Consider the following 17500-nt stretch of genomic DNA (forward strand, 5'->3'; position numbering starts at 1 on the left):
AACTCTAGATCACCTCTACTCCAGACAGACAAAACTCTAGATCACCTCTACTCCACACATAGACAAAACTCCAGATCACCTCTACTCCACACAGACAAAACTCTAGATCACCTCTACTCCACACAGACAAAACTCTAGATCACCTCTACTCCACACAGACAAAACTCTAGATCACCTCTACTCCACACAGACAAAACTCTAGATCACCTCTACTCCACACACAGAGACACATACAAGGCTCTCCCTCCCTTAGGCAAATCAGACCACAACTCTATCCTCCTGATTCCTGCTTATAAACAAAAACTGAAACAGGAAGTACCAGTGACACACTCAATATGGAAGTTGCTAGATGAAGCGCGATGCTAAACCACAGGACTGTTTCGCTAACACAGACTGGAATATGTTCTATGATTCAGTAGTATCAGTAGTATCTAACAACATATCCCAACCAAAAGCCATGATTTACAGGCAACATCTGCACTGAGCTAAAAAGCTGCTGCTTTCAAGGAGCTAAGAAATCCCGCTACGACCTCTGACGAACCATCAAACAGGCAAATCGTCAATACAGGACCAAGATGGAATCCTACTACGCCAGCTCTGGCACTAGTAGGATGTGGCAGGGCTTGCAAAATATCACGGATTACAAAGGGAAATCTAGCCACAAGCTGCCCAGTGACGCGAGCCTACCAGATGAGCTAAATGCCTTCTATGCTCACTTCTACACTGAACCATGCATAAGAGCACCAGCAGTTCAGGATCAACTGTGTGATCACGCTCTCCATAGCCGATGGGAGTAAGACATTTAAACAGGTTAACATTCACAAGGCCACAGGGCCAGACAGATTACCAGGACGGGTACTCAGAGCGTGCGCTGACCAGCTGGCAAGTGTCTTCACTGCCATTTTCAACATCTCCCTGACCCAGTCTATAATGCCTACATGTTTAAAGCAGATCACCCTACTCCATGTGCCCAAGAACACCAAGGTAACCTGTGCAACTGGATCCTGGACTTCCTGACGGGCCGCTCCAAGGCAGTGAGACTAGGCAACACATCCACCATGCTGACCCTCAACACGGGGCCCCCCAGGGGTGCGTGCTTAGTCCCATCCTGTACTCCCACAACTGTGTAGCCACGCACGACTCACACACCAGAGATAGGCCTGATCACCGACCCATAAGTTTAATAAATTGCAACAATAAAATAACAAAACTCATATTTTCAGAATACTAAAATAATTGAAAAACAATAACTTGATCTGCAGCAATCGTTTGTAACTTACGCAGGGAGTTTGGAAGCACAAGCTGAGTTTAATAATAGACATAAAGAAAATCCAAAACAGGAGCAGCGTACTGAACGTACCTCAAAATCAATACTTCCTGATCCGGGTGGTGACTGAGGCTACAGAGAGCTATATGAAGGGAGAGTAATCAGGGTGGTGACTGAGGCTACAGAGGGCTATATGAAGGGAGAGTAATCAGGGTGGTGACTGAGGCTTCAGAGGGCTATAATGAAGGGAGAGTAATCAGGGTGATGACTGAGGCTACAGAGGGCTATAATGAAGGGAGAGTAATCAGGGTGGTGACTGAGGCTTCAGAGGGCTATAATGAAGGGAGAGTAATCAGGGTGGTGACTGAGGCTTCAGAGGGCTATAATGAAGGGAGAGTAATCAGGGTGATGACTGAGGCTACAGAGGGCTATAATGAAGGGAGAGTAATCCGGGTGGTCACTGAGGCTACAGAGAGCTATATGAAGGGAGAGTAATCAGGGTGGTGACTGAGGCTACTGAGGGCTATATGAAGGGAGAGTAATCCGGGTGGTGACTGAGGCTACAGAGAGCTATATGAAGGGAGAGTAATCAGGGTGGTGACTGAGGCTACAGAGGGCTATATGAAGGGAGAGTAATCAGGGTGGTGACTGAGGCTACAGAGGGCTATAATGAAGGGAGAGTAATCAGGGTGATGACTGAGGCTACAGAGGGCTATAATGAAGGGAGAGTAATCAGGGTGATGACTGAGGCTACAGAGGGCTATATGAAGGGAGAGTAATCAGGGTGGTGACTGAGGCTACAGAGGGCTATATGAAGGGAGAGTAATCAGGGTGGTGACTGAGGCTACAGAGGGCTATATGAAGGGAGAGTAATCAGGGTGGTGACTGAGGCTACTGAGGGCTATATGAAGGGAGAGTAATCCGGGTGGTGACTGAGGCTACAGAGAGCTATATGAAGGGAGAGTAATCAGGGTGGTGACTGAGGCTACAGAGGGCTATATGAAGGGAGAGTAATCAGGGTGGTGACTGAGGCTACAGAGGGCTATATGAAGGGAGAGTAATCAGGGTGGTGACTGAGGCTACAGAGGGCTATATGAAGGGAGAGTAATCAGGGTGATGACTGAGGCTACTGAGGGCTATATGAAGGGAGAGTAATCAGGGTGGTGACTGAGGCTACAGAGGGCTATATGAAGGGAGAGTAATCAGGGTGGTGACTGAGGCTACAGAGGGCTATATGAAGGGAGAGTAATCAGGGTGATGACTGAGGCTACAGAGGGCTATATGAAGGGAGAGTAATCAGGGTGGTGACTGAGGCTACAGAGGGCTATATGAAGGGACAGTAATCAGGGTGATGACTGAGGCTACAGAGGGCTATATGAAGGGGGAGTAATCAGGGTGGTGACTGAGGCTACAGAGGGCTATATGAAGGGAGAGTAATCAGGGTGGTGACTGAGGCTACAGAGGGCTATATGAAGGGAGAGTAATCAGGGTGGTGACTGAGGCTACAGAGGGCTATATGAAGGGAGAGTAATCAGGGTGGTGACTGAGGCTACTGAGGGCTATATGAAGGGAGAGTAATCCGGGTGGTGACTGAGGCTACAGAGAGCTATATGAAGGGAGAGTAATCAGGGTGGTGACTGAGGCTACAGAGGGCTATATGAAGGGAGAGTAATCAGGGTGGTGACTGAGGCTACAGAGGGCTATAATGAAGGGAGAGTAATCAGGGTGATGACTGAGGCTACAGAGGGCTATAATGAAGGGAGAGTAATCAGGGTGATGACTGAGGCTACAGAGGGCTATATGAAGGGAGAGTAATCAGGGTGGTGACTGAGGCTACAGAGGGCTATATGAAGGGAGAGTAATCAGGGTGGTGACTGAGGCTACAGAGGGCTATATGAAGGGAGAGTAATCAGGGTGATGACTGAGGCTACTGAGGGCTATATGAAGGGAGAGTAATCAGGGTGGTGACTGAGGCTACAGAGGGCTATATGAAGGGAGAGTAATCAGGGTGATGACTGAGGCTACTGAGGGCTATATGAAGGGAGAGTAATCAGGGTGGTGACTGAGGCTACAGAGGGCTATATGAAGGGAGAGTAATCAGGGTGGTGACTGAGGCTACAGAGGGCTATATGAAGGGAGAGTAATCAGGGTGATGACTGAGGCTACAGAGGGCTATATGAAGGGAGAGTAATCAGGGTGGTGACTGAGGCTACAGAGGGCTATATGAAGGGACAGTAATCAGGGTGATGACTGAGGCTACAGAGGGCTATATGAAGGGGGAGTAATCAGGGTGGTGACTGAGGCTACAGAGGGCTATATGAAGGGAGAGTAATCAGGGTGGTGATTTGTCCCTCAGATCCTCATAAAGTTCTGCAGCTGTTTTACACGGACTAGGACAAGTTATAGTTACTCACTGTGTATTTGTTCATTGTGTCATTGTTGGGAAAGGACCCCGTCCGTCAGCATGTCACTGTTAGTCTACACCTGTTGTTTACACAGCATGTGACAAATACAAGTAGATTTTTATTTATTTAACCTTTATTTTAACTAGGCAAGTCAGTTAAGAACAAATTCTTATTTACAATTATTGTTCTTATTTAAAGTTTACAATGATTTGATTGAGTTGAGAATTGAGGATTCACAGTTAAGTAACAACTCCTACTCTTCCTGAGCTTGAAGAGATTAACTGACTTTTCAGAGAGAGAGATAATTAACACTGTGCAAACACAGCACTACTACCTGTCAGAGAAGATGACTACTGCCTGTCAGAGAAGATGACTACTGCCTGTCAGAGAAGATGACTACTGCCTGTCAGAGAAGATGACTACTGCCTGTCAGAGAAGATGATTACTGTCTGCCAGAGAAGATGACTACTGCCTGTCAGAGAAGATGACTACTGCCTGTCAGATAAGATGACTACAACCTGTCAGAGAAGATGACTACTGCCTGTCAGAGAAGATGACTACTGCCTGTCAGAGAAGATGAATACTGCCTGTCAGAGAAGATGACTACTGCCTGTCAGAGAAGATGACTACTGCCTGTCAGAGAAGATGATTACTGCCTGCCAGAGAAGATGACTACTGCCTGTCAGAGAAGATGACTACTGCCTGTCAGATAAGATGACTACAACCTGTCAGAGAAGATGACTACTGCCTGTCAGAGAAGATGACTACTGCCTGTCAGAGAAGATGACTACTGCCTGTCAGAGAAGATGACTACTGCCTGTCAGAGAAGATGACTACTGCCTGTCAGAGAAGATGACTACTGCCTGTCAGAGAAGATGACTACTGCCTGTCAGAGAAGATGACTACTACCTGTCAGAGAAGATGACTACTGCCTGTCAGAGAAGATGACTACTGCCTGCCAGAGAAGATGACTACTGCCTGTCAGAGAAGATGACTACTGCCTGTCAGAGAAGATGACTACTGCCTGTCAGAGAAGATGACTACTGCCTGTCAGAGAAGATGACTACTGCCTGTCAGAGAAGATGACTACTACCTGTCAGAGAAGATGACTACTGCCTGTCAGAGAAGTTGACTACTGCCTGCCAGAGAAGATGACTACTGCCTGTCAGAGAAGATGACTACTGCCTGTCAGAGAAGATGACTACTACCTGTCAGAGAAGATGACTACTGCCTGTCAGAGAAGATGACTACTGCCTTCCAGAGAAGATGACTACTACCTGTCAGAGAAGATGACTACTGCCTGTGAGAGAAGATGACTACTGCCTGTCAGAGAAGATGACTACTACCTGTCAGAGAAGATGACTACTGCCTGTCAGAGAAGATGACTACTGCCTGTCAGAGAAGATGAATACTGCCTGCCAGAGAAGATGACTACTGCCTGTCAGAGAAGATGACTACTGCCTGCCAGAGAAGATGACTACTGCCTGTCAGAGAAGATTACTACTGCCTGTCAGAGAAGATGACTACTGCCTGCCAGAGAAGATGACTACTGCCTGTCAGAGAAGATGACTACTGCCTGCCAGAGAAGATGACTACTGCCTGCCAGAGAAGATGACTACTGCCTGCCAGAGAAGATGACTACTGCCTGTCAGAGAAGATGACTACTGCCTGTCAGAGAAGATGACTACTGCCTGCCAGAGAAGATGACTACTGCCTGTCAGAGAAGATGACTACTGCCTGTCAGAGAAGATGACTACTGCCTGCCAGAGAAGATGACTACTGCCTGCCAGAGAAGATGACTACTGCCTGTCAGAGAAGATGACTACTGCCTGTCAGAGAAGATGACTACTGCCTGCCAAAGAAGATGACTACTGCCTGTCAGAGAAGATGACTACTGCCTGTCAGAGAAGATGACTACTGCCTGCCAGAGAAGATGACTACTGCCTGTCAGAGAAGATGACTACTGCCTGTCAGAGAAGATGACTACTGCCTGCCAGAGAAGATGACTACTGCCTGCCAGAGAAGATGACTACTGCCTGTCAGAGAAGATGACTACTGCCTGTCAGAGAAGATGACTACTGCCTGCCAGAGAAGATGACTACTGCCTGTCAGAGAAGATGACTACTGCCTGTCAGAGAAGATGACTACTGCCTGTCAGAGAAGATGACTACTGCCTGCCAGAGAAGATGACTACTGCCTGTCAGAGAAGATGACTACTGCCTGTCAGAGAAGATGACAACTGCCTGTCAGAGAAGATGACTACTGCATGTCAGAGAAGATGACTACTGCCTGTCAGAGAAGATGACTGCTGCCTGTCAGAGAAGATGACTACTGCCTGTCAGAGAAGATGAATACTGCCTGCCAGAGAAGATGACTATATTCACTATCACCTGGAAGAGATATGTTTTTCACTGCGGCAGGCAGTTACAGTTTTTCTTGCATTGATTTGCTTGAATGAGGTCATATCCTGCATTAATTATCATACAGGAAGAGTGTCTTTGTTTTGACAATAGGGCAATTCTCCAATGAATAATCCTTTATGACTCAATGCCATTATCATTGATCTGAGCCAATGGTGCAGTTTCACACTAGGACCAGCAGGGGGCAGTAAGCACTATGAAATCAGCATACTACCATTAAAGGGACAATCTACATTTCAAACCATAACAAAGGAACACCCCCGCCACTGTTTCGGTAAACAAATGAGGGATGGGGATTGAGACATGTAACCTCTCTCAAATTCATAGACAGAGCTGTGGATGATGCAAGGACTGACCATCCATGATATCAACATTACAGTTTAACCATGTTTTGAGGCTGTACAGTGTTTGTTTACAATTACATTGTTTGCAAAGACAGGATTTTTTTTTTTGAAACGTATATTTTTTGGTTCTGATGGGGTTTGACAGTTGAACTGAGCTCACGGGTATCTATAATTGATTTAAAAGTCTAAAAATCGATTTAGCGAATACAAATTGCCCCTTTTAAAGATGATATTCAGCAGGGAAATCTCCGATAGAAACGCTGCATTGACAGATAAACAAACTCATTACGTCTGAAGGTCAGGGCTGTTTGTGACGCCAATCATTTTTTTCCCATGAATAGAGAGACATATATATGAAGAACAAAGAAAAACTGGAACAATATGAACAAACATGTGGGTAGATATCTTGTTTCCGTTGTATCATGTTATGGAGATATACAACGAGCCTGAGGGCCAAATTTGCAGACAGAAGAGAGCTCTGACTATGTGTGTGGCATACAGCCCACTGCAGCTGCACGGGAACAATGGGTGTCATAGTGAAAGAGATGGTGTGAGAGAGAGAGAGAGAGAGAGCGAGAGCGAGAGAGAGAGAGAGAGAGGGAGAGAGAGAGGGAGAGAGGGAGAGAGAGAGGGAGAGAGGGAGAGAGAGAGGGAGACAGAGAGAGAGAGGGAGGGAGGCAGAGACAGAGAGAGAGAGAGAGACAGAGAGAGAGAGAGAGAGAAAGAGTCAGTGGTACCATACCACTCAGACTGGTTCTGGTGCTGTGTCCTCTATGACAGAGAGAGAGAGAAACAGTCAGTGGAACAGTACCACTGAGAGGACTGGTTCTGGTGCTGTGTCCTCTATGGTGCATCAGCATCATCTCCTCTGGCTGGTGGTCAGAGTGCCTCTCCTCCCTCCTCTCTTCCGCCCGCCTCTCCATCTCTCTCAGTCTGCCCTGAGAGCGAATGATGAAGTGTGGTCTGGATCGCTCCAGAGCCTCCTGTATGTGGGCCAAAAGCAGAGATGTTTTAGTCATTTAGTAGACACTCTTATCTAAACTGACCTAATGTCAGTGCATTCAACTAACGTGATTACAACATCGATCTGCCCTGTGAGAGTGAGCTTCAGCAGGGGGCCGAGGACACTGCCCTGAGGTATGCCTGGAACTCCTGATGCTGGCACACTTCATGTGGAGGGAGGCTGGCTAGGAGCTGGTATTCTTCATGTGGAGGGAGGCTGGCTAGGAGCTAGCTAGGAGCTGGCTAGGAGCTGGTACTATTCATGTGGAGGGAAGCTGGCTAGGAGCTGGCTAGGAGCTAGCTAGGAGCTGGCTAGGAGCTGGCTAGGAGCTGGTATTCTTCATGAAGAGGGAGGATGGCTAGGAGCTGGCTAGGAGCTGGCTAGGAGATGGTACTCTTCATGTGGAGGGAGGCTGGCTGGGAGCTGGCTAGGAGCTGGTATTCTTCATGTGGAGGGAGGCTGGCTAGAAGCTGGCTAGGAGCTGGTATTCTTCATGTGGAGGGAGGCTGGCTAGGAGCTGGCTAGGAGCTGGTATTCTTCATGTAGAGGGAGGCTGGCTAGGAGCTGGTATTCTTCATGTGGAGGGAGGCTGGCTAGGAGCTGGTATTCTTCATGTGTAGGGAGGCTGGCTAGGAGCTGGCTAGGAGCTGGCTAGGTGCTGGCTAGGAGCTGGCTAGGAGCTGGTATTCTTCATGTGGAGGGAGGCAGGCTAGGAGCTAGCTAGGAGCTGGTATTCTTCATGTGGAGGGAGGCTGGCTAGGAGCTGGCTAGGAGCTGGCTAGGAGCTGGTATTCTTCATGTGGAGGGAGGCTGGCTAGGAGCTGGTATTCTTCATGTGGAGGGAGGCTGGCTAGGTGCTGGCTAAGAGCTGGCTAGGAGCTGGTACTCTTCATGTGGAGGGAGGCTGGCTAGGAGCTGGTACTCTTCATGTGGAGGGAGGCTGGCTAGGAGTTGGTATTCTTCATGTGGAGGGAGGCTGGCTAGGAGCTGGTATTCTTCATGTGGAGGGAGGCTGGCTAGGTGCTGGCTAGGAGCTGGCTAGGAGCTGGTACTCTTCATGTGGAGGGAGGCTGGCTATGAGCTGGTACTCTTCATGTGGAGGGAGGCTGGCTAGGAGCTGGTGCTCTTCATGAGGAGGGAAGCTGGCTAGGAGCTGGTACTTTTCATGTGGAGGGAGGCTGGCTAGGAGCTGGTATTCTTCATGTGGAGGGAGGCTGGCTAGGAGCTGGTATTCTTCATGTGGAGGGAGGCTGGTTAGGAGCTGGCTAGGTGCTGGCTAGGAGCTGGTATTCTTCATGTGGAGGGAGGCTGACTAGGAGCTGGTATTCTTCATGTGGAGGGAGGCTGGCTAGGAGCTGGCTAGGAGCTGGCTAGGAGCTGGTATTCTTCATGTGGAGGGAGGCTGGCTAGGAGCTGGCTAGGAGCTGGCTAGGAGCTGGTACTCTTCATGTGGAGGGAGGCTGGCTAGTAGATGGCTATGAGCTGGCTAGGAGCTGGCTAGGAGCTGGTATTCTTCATGTGGAGGGAGGCTGGCTAGGAGCTGGTATTCTTCATGTGGAGGGAGGCTGGCTAGGAGATGGCTATGAGCTGGCTAGGAGATGGCTAGGAGGTGGTATTCTTCACGTGGAGGGAGGCTGGCTAGGAGATGGCTATGAGCTGGCTAGGAGCTGGTACTCTTCATGTGGAGGGAGGCTGGCTAGGAGATGGCTATGAGCTGGCTAGGAGCTGGCTAGGAGCTGGTATTCTTCATGTGGAGGGAGGCTGGCTATGAGCTGGTACTCTTCATGTGGAGGGAGGCTGGCTAGGAGCTGGTGCTCTTCATAAGGAGGGAGGCTGGCTAGGAGCTGGTACTCTTCGTGTGGAGGGAGGCTGGCTAGGAGTTGGTATTCTTCATGTGGAAGGAGGCTAGCTAGGAGCTGGTATTCTTCATGTGGAGGGAGGCTGGCTAGGTGCTGGCTAGGAGCTGGCTAGGAGCTGGTACTCTTCATGTGGAGGGAGTCTGGCTATGAGCTGGTACTCTTCATGTGGAGGGAGGATGGCTAGGAGCTGGTGCTCTTCATGAGGATGGAGGCTGGCTAGGAGCTGGTACTCTTCATGTGGAGGGAGGCTGGCTAGGAGCTGTTATTCTTCATGTGGAGGGAGGCTGGCTAGGAGCTGGCTAGGAGCTGGCTAGGAGCTGGTATTCTTCATGTGGAGGGAGGCTGGCTAGGAGATGGCTAGGCGCTGGCTAGGAGCTGGTACTCTTCATGTGGAGGGAGCTGGCTAGGAGATTGCTATGAGCTGGCTAGGAGCTGGTATTCTTCATGTGGAGGGAGGCTGGCTAGGAGCTGGCTAGATGCTGGCTAGGAGCTGGTATTCTTCATGTGGAGGGAGGCTGGCTAGGAGCTGGTATTCTTCATGTGGAGGGAGGCTGGCTAGGAGCTGGTATTCTTCATGTGGAGGGAGCCTGGCTAGGAGCTGGCTAGGAGCTGGCTAGGAGCTTGTACTCTTCATGTTGAGGGAGGCTGGCTAGGAGATGGCTAGGAGCTGGCTAGGAGCTGGCTAGGAGCTGGTATTCTTCATGTGGAGGGAGGCTGGCTAGGAGCTGGTATTCTTCATGTGGAGGGAGGCTGGCTAGGAGATGGCTAGGCGCTGGCTAGGAGCTGGTACTCTTCATGTGGAGGGAGCTGGCTAGGAGATTGCTATGAGCTGGCTAGGAGCTGGCTAGGAGCTGGTATTCTTCATGTGGAGGGAGGCTGGCTAGGAGCTGGCTAGATGCTGGCTAGGAGCTGGTATTCTTCATGTGGAGGGAGGCTGGCTAGGAGCTGGTATTCTTCATGTGGAGGGAGGCTGGCTAGGAGCTGGTATTCTTCATGTGGAGGGAGCCTGGCTAGGAGCTGGCTAGGAGCTGGCTAGGAGCTGGTACTCTTCATGTTGAGGGAGGCTGGCTAGGAGATGGCTAGGAGCTGGCTAGGAGCTGGCTAGGAGCTGGTATTCTTCATGTGGAGGGAGGCTGGCTAGGAGCTGGTATTCTTCATGTGGAGGGAGGCTGGCTAGGCGCTGGCGCATGTTGTGTTACTATTGATTTCTCCCTTACAGAAATGTAGTGTGTGTTTTTTCGCCGCAGAGGAAAAATATAACAAGATACAGTCCCAGCATGCAACATCTCTGACTTGACTATGCTGAGAGATGAACAGGCCTGTTGTGAAAGCATTACGCCTGGAGCCCAAGACACGTCTTTCATCATCAAGTTTCATGAGTTCACTGCATCCAGAACTTCAACTTACCCTGGGTGATGGAATGTTGACTTTGCTTGTTTCCGGGTCAGAGTCAGAATTCAGGGGAATAAACCCAACATCAATCTGGGTTGTGTGATGTTTGGTTCTGGTGGTCTCACCAGGGTCTAGTCTGTTGTCATCAGTCCTGGGTCGCACACAACCACCAGCATCCTTCACTAGAAGTGAGTGAGTGAGTGAGTGAGTGAGTGAGTGAGTGAGTGAGTGAGTGAGTGAGTGAGTGAGTGAGTGAGTGAGTGAGAGAGAGAGAGACAGAGAGAGAGAGAGAGAGAGAGAGAGAGAGAGAGAGAGAGAGAGAGAGAGAGAGAGAGAGAGAGAGAGAGAGAGAGAGAGAGAGAGAAAGAGAGAGAGAGAGAGAGAGAGAGAGAAGGGTAGAGAGAGAGAGAGAGAGAGAGAGAGAGAGAGAGAGAGAGAGAAGGGTAGAGAGAGAGAGAGAGAGAGAGAGAGAGAAGGGTAGAGAGAGAGAGAGAGAGAGAGAGAGAGAGAGAGAGAGAGAGAGAGAGAGAGAGAGAGAGAGAGAGAGAGAGAAAGAAAAGAGAGGGTGTGTTGATTGCTCGTTCTCTCTCAAACAAATTCAATAAACTTTATATAACAAATTATTTATCCTTCCAATAACTTTATTTACCTTTCAATCAAAAATGGGATTTATAATCTGAACTCAAGACAATTGTCTGATTATAAAGACAATTTCAGGAACAATTAACTTGACACACACACAGAGAGAGAAACCTTAAAGCAAGACACATGTTGTTTCTCTTAATGCCTACTCAAAAGTTAGAACCCAGCAACATTACTGACATTTAACTGAAATTCTTTCAAGGATCGATATTTGTTACGAGCTAATCTCTGTGAAGGTCATTAACGTCTAGGCAAAAACTTTAAAAACAGCAACAATACCCAGTGCTTTTCCCCCCTCCGGTGTTGTGGGTGACCTTGAGTCCTGTGTAGAAAGGTCATGTGGTGTTGTCTTCCTCAGGCTCAGTTGTCTCTGGAGTTTGATATGAGCTATGACGGCGGCGGCGTTGAGGGCCAGGACAGCCTCAGGAGACTGCTGATGTGACTGGGGCTCTGAAACACAGGACGCCTTTGTTAGACAGCCTCAGGAGACTGCTGATGTGATTGGGGCTCTGAAACACAGGACGCCTTTGTTAGACAGTTAGCGACAAATCAATATGCTTATTTGGATGACTTTTAGAAAATAGTTGAAGTTGTGCCAACCAAGATCAATATACATACAATTAAATGAATGATGTATTTTCCTAAGTGACATAGAGAATGTATTACATGAGTAGGCCTGTAATTAATGATGTATTTTCCTAAGTGACATAGAGAATGTATTACATGAGTAGGCCAGTAATTAATGACGTATTTTCCTAAGTGACATAGAGAATGTATTACATGAGTAGGTCTGTAATTAATTATGTATTTTCCTAAGTGACATAGAGAATGTATTACATGAGTAGGCCTGTAATTAATGATGTATTTTCCTAAGTGACATAGAGAATGTATTACATGAGTAGGCCTGTCATTAATGATGTATTTTCCTAAGTGACATAGAGAATGTATTACATGAGTAGGCCTGTAATTAATGATGTATTTTCCTAAGTGACATAGATAATGTATTACATGAGTAGGCCTGTCATTAATGATGTATTTTCCTAAGTGACATAGAGAATGTATTTCATGAGTAGGCCTGTAATTAATGATGTATTTTCCTAAGTGACATAGATAATGTATTACATGAGTAGGCCTGTCATTAATGATGTATTTTCCTAAGTGACATAGATAATGTATTACATGAGTAGGCCTGTAATTAATGATGTATTTTACTAAGTGACATAGAGAATGTATTACATGAGTAGGCCTGTAATTAATGATGTATTTTCCTAAGTGACATAGAGAATGTATTACATGAGTAGGCCTGTAATTAATGATGTATTTTCCTAAATGACATAGAGAATGTATTACATGAGTAGGCCTGTAATTAATGATGTATTTCCCTAAGTGACATAGAGAATGTATTACATGAGTAGGTCTGTAATTAATGATGTATTTTCCTAAGTGACATAGAGAATGTATTACATGAGTAGGTCTGTAATTAATTATGTATTTTCCTAAGTGACATAGAGAATGTATTACATGAGTAGGCCTGTAGTCCTTGTTGGAATTAAATCCCCTTTGTGTGAAAAAACATTTAGAACACAACAATGACAAAATTACAGGATACAAGAGGCTAAAGTTTATTAAAAGTGTAACTCTGTGTTGTTGTATGTCTCAAACTGCTTTGCTTTATCTTGGCCAGGTCGCAGTTGTAAATGAGAACTTGTTCTCAACTAGCCTACCTGGTTGAATAAAGGTTAAATAAAAATAAATACAATTTTTTTCCTGCCAGTCCTGCTACAGGTATATTATACTCCATAACATTCCTCTCCTACTGGTGTCAGGTGGTATATTATACTCCATAACATTCCCCTCCTACTGGTGTCAGGTGGTATATTATACTCCATAACATTCCCCTCCTATTGGTGTCAGGTGGTATATTATACTCCATAACATTCCTCTCCTACTGGTGTCAGGTGGTATATTATACTCCATAACATTCCTCTCCTACTGGTGTCAGGTGGTATATTATACTCCATAACATTCCTCTCCTACTGGTGTCAGGTGGTATATTATACCCCAAAAACATTCCTCTCCTACTGGTGTCAGGTGGTATATTATACTCCATAACATTCCTCTCCTACTGGTGTCAGGTGGTATATTAAACTCCATAACATTCCTCTCCTACTGGTGTCAGGTGGTATATTATACTCCATAACATTCCTCTCCTACTGGTGTCAGGTGGTATATTATACTCCATAACATTCTTCTCCTACTGGTGTCAGGTGGTATATTATACTCCATAACATTCCTCTCCTACTGGTGTCAGGTGGTATATTATACTCCATAACATTCCTCTCCTACTGGTGTCAGGTGGTATATTATACTCCATAACATTCCTCTCCTACTGGTGTCAGGTGGTACAGTACACCATAATTTGCAAATAAATTCATTAAAAATACATGTGATTTTCAGGATTTTTTTTCTCATTTTGTCTGTCATAGTTGACCTATGATGAAAATTACAGGCCTCTCTCATCTTTTTACGTGGGAGAACTTGCACAATTGGTGGCTGACTAAATACTTTTTTTGCCCCACTGTACCTATGCAACCAAACTACATCAAACATTTACTTTAAGCTGATGCGCCTCAGGCCTAGGTAATTAACGAATGACACTCGTAATGAGCCTGATTAAAAAATAATGAGAAAATTTCACACAGGGAAGCGTGAGAGCATGAAGAAGGGAATAGCTGCAGAGACAGCATGCAGAAAGCTCTCAGCGAGATCCACCGTTACTTATTGAAGTGACGGTCTCTCTTTCAGACATGCAATAGTACTACACCCTAGACTGCAGTACTGGAGGACACAATTACATGCTCAATATATGTATTCTTCTATTTCAAATACATAACAAACTCTATAAATGTATTGTGTTATTATAATATAGAATACTGTATAATACTGTGTTATTATAATATAGAATACTGTATAATTAAAATATAGAATACTGTATAATACCGTGTTATTATAATATAGAATACTGTATAATACCGTGTTATTATAATATAGAATACTGTATAATACTGTGTTATTATAATATAGAATACTGTATTATACTGTGTTATTATAATATAGAATACTGCATTATACTGTGTTATTATAATATAGAATACTGTATAATACTGTGTTATTATAATATAGAATACTGTGTTATTATAATATAGAATACTGTATAATACTGTGTTATTATAATATAGAATACTGCATTATACTGTGTTATTATAATATAGAATACTGTATAATACGTGTTATTATAATATAGAATACTGTATAATACTGTGTTATTATAATATAGAATACTGTATAATACTGTGTTATTATAATATAGAATACTGCATTATACTGTGTTATTATAATATAGAATACTGTATAATACCGTGTTATTATAATATAGAATACTGTATAATACTGTGTTATTATAATATAGAATACTGTATAATACTGTGTTATTATAATATAGAATACTGTATAATACTGGTGTTATTATAATATAGAATACTGTATAATACTGTGTTATTGTAATATAGAATACTGTATAATTCTAATATAGAATACTGTATAATACTGTGTTATTATAATATAGAATACTGTATAATTATAATATAGAATACTGTATAATACTGTGTTATTATAATATAGAATACTGTATAATACTGTGTTATTATAATATAGAATACTGTATAATTATAATATAGAATACTGTATAATACTGTGTTATAATATAGAATACTGTATAATACTGTGTTATTGTAATATATAATACTGTGTTATTATAATATAGAATACTGTATAATACTGTGTTATAATATAGAATACTGTATAATACTGTGTTATTATAATATAGAATACTGTATAATTAATGTGTTATTATAATATAGAATACTGTCTTATACTGTGTTATTACAATATATAATACTGTATAATACTGTGTTATTATAATATAGAATACTGTATAATTAATGTGTTATTATAATATAGAATACTGTCTTATACTGTGTTATTACAATATTAGAATACTGTATAATACTGTGTTATTATAATATAGAATACTGTATAATTAATGTGTTATTATAATATAGAATACTGTATAATAATGTGTTATTATAATATAGAATACTGTATAATACTGTGTTATTATAATATAGAATACTGTGTTATTATAATATAGAATACTGTATAATACTATGTTATTATAATATAGAATACTGTATAATACTGTGTTATTATAATATAGAATACTGTATAATTATAATATAGAATACTGTATAATACCGTGTTATTATAATATAGAATACTGTATAATACCGTGTTATTATAATAATAGAATACTGTATAATACTGTGTTATTATAATATAGAATACTGTATTATACTGTGTTATTATAATATAGAATACTGCATTATACTGTGTTATTATAATATAGAATACTGTATAATACTGTGTTATTATATATAGAATACTGTGTTATTATAATATAGAATACTGTATAATACTGTGTTATTATAATATAGAAATACTGCATTATACTGTGTTATTATAATATAGAATACTGTATAATACCGTGTTATTATAATATAGAATACTGTATAATACTGTGTTATATAATATAGAATACTGTATAATACTGTGTTACTTATAATATAGAATACTGCATTATACTGTGTTATTATAATATAGAATACTGTATAATACCTGTTATTATAATATAGAATACTGTATAATACTGTGTTATTATAATATAGATACTGTATAATACTGTGTTATTAATATATAGAATACTGTATAATACTGTGTTATTGTAATATAGATACTGTATAATTCTAATATAGAATACTGTATAATACTGTGTTATTATAATATAGAATACTGTATAATTATAATATAGAATACTGTATAATACTGTGTTATTATAATATAGAATACTGTATAATACTGGGTTATTATGATATAGAATACTGTATAATTATAATATAGAATACGTATAATACTGTGTTATAATATAGAATACTGTATAATACTGTGTTATTGTAATATATAATACTGTGTTATTATAATATAGAATACTGTATAATACTGTGTTATAATATAGAATACTGTATAAGACTGGTGTTATTATAATATAGAATACTGTATAATTAATGTGTTATTATAATATAGAATACTGTCTTAATACTGTGTTAGTACAATATATAATACTGTATAATACTGTGTATTATAATATAGAATACTGTATAATTAATGTGTTATTATAATATAGAATACTGTCTTATACTGTGTTATTACAATATAGAATACTGTATAATACTGTGTTATTATAATATAGAATACTGTATAATTAATTTGTTATTATAATATAGAATACTGTATAATAAATTGTTATTATAATATAGGAATACTGTATAATACTGTGTTATTATAATATAGAATACTGTGTTATTATATATAGAATACTGTATAATACTATGTTATTATATATAGAATACTGTATAATACTGTGTTATTATAATATAGAATACTGTGTAATTATAATATAGAATACTGTATAATACTGTGTTATTATAATATAGAATACTGTGTTATTATATATAGAATACTGGTATAATACTGTGTTATTATAATATAGAATACTGTATAATACTATGTTATTATAATATAGAATACTGTATAATACTGTGTTACTATAATAAGAATACTGTATAATAACTGTGTTATTATAATATAGAATACTGTATAATACTGTGTTATTATAATATAGAATACTGTATAATTATAATATAGAATACTGTAATAATACTGTGTTATTATAATATAGAATACTGTAATAATACTGTGTTATTATAATATAGAATACTGTATAATTAATAATATAGAATACTGTATAATACTGTGTTATTATAATATAAGAATACTGTATAATACGTGTTATTATAATATAGAATACTGTATAATACTGTGTTATTATAATAAAGAATACTGTATTATACTGTGTTATTATAATATAGAATACTGTATAATACTGTGTTATTATAATATAGAATACTGTATAATTATAATATAGAATACTGTATAATACTGGTGTTATTATAATATAGAATACTGTATAATTATAATATAGAATACTGTATA

The 17500-nt window shown here is 41.5% G+C and overlaps 1 protein-coding gene across 2 annotated transcripts in view; it reads right to left on the reverse strand.

The window, feature by feature from the left end:
- Positions 1–17500, reverse strand: part of LOC109886580 (uncharacterized) — a 66384-nt gene that overhangs the window by 11533 nt on the left and 37351 nt on the right. Inside the window, exons 6-8 of one of the 2 annotated variants that reach the window (XM_031822143.1) lie at positions 11612–11782; positions 10706–10872; positions 7179–7419 (exon numbers count right to left, since the gene is read on the reverse strand). The gene's annotated coding sequence lies outside the window, so the exon portion shown is untranslated. The remainder of the gene's footprint in view (positions 1–7178; positions 7420–10705; positions 10873–11611; positions 11783–17500) is intronic. The other variant, XM_031822142.1, reaches the window with a different exon arrangement.

The sequence above is a fragment of the Oncorhynchus kisutch genome, unplaced genomic scaffold (genome assembly GCF_002021735.2).
Source record: "Oncorhynchus kisutch isolate 150728-3 unplaced genomic scaffold, Okis_V2 scaffold4073, whole genome shotgun sequence".
Lineage (NCBI taxonomy): Eukaryota > Metazoa > Chordata > Actinopteri > Salmoniformes > Salmonidae > Oncorhynchus > Oncorhynchus kisutch.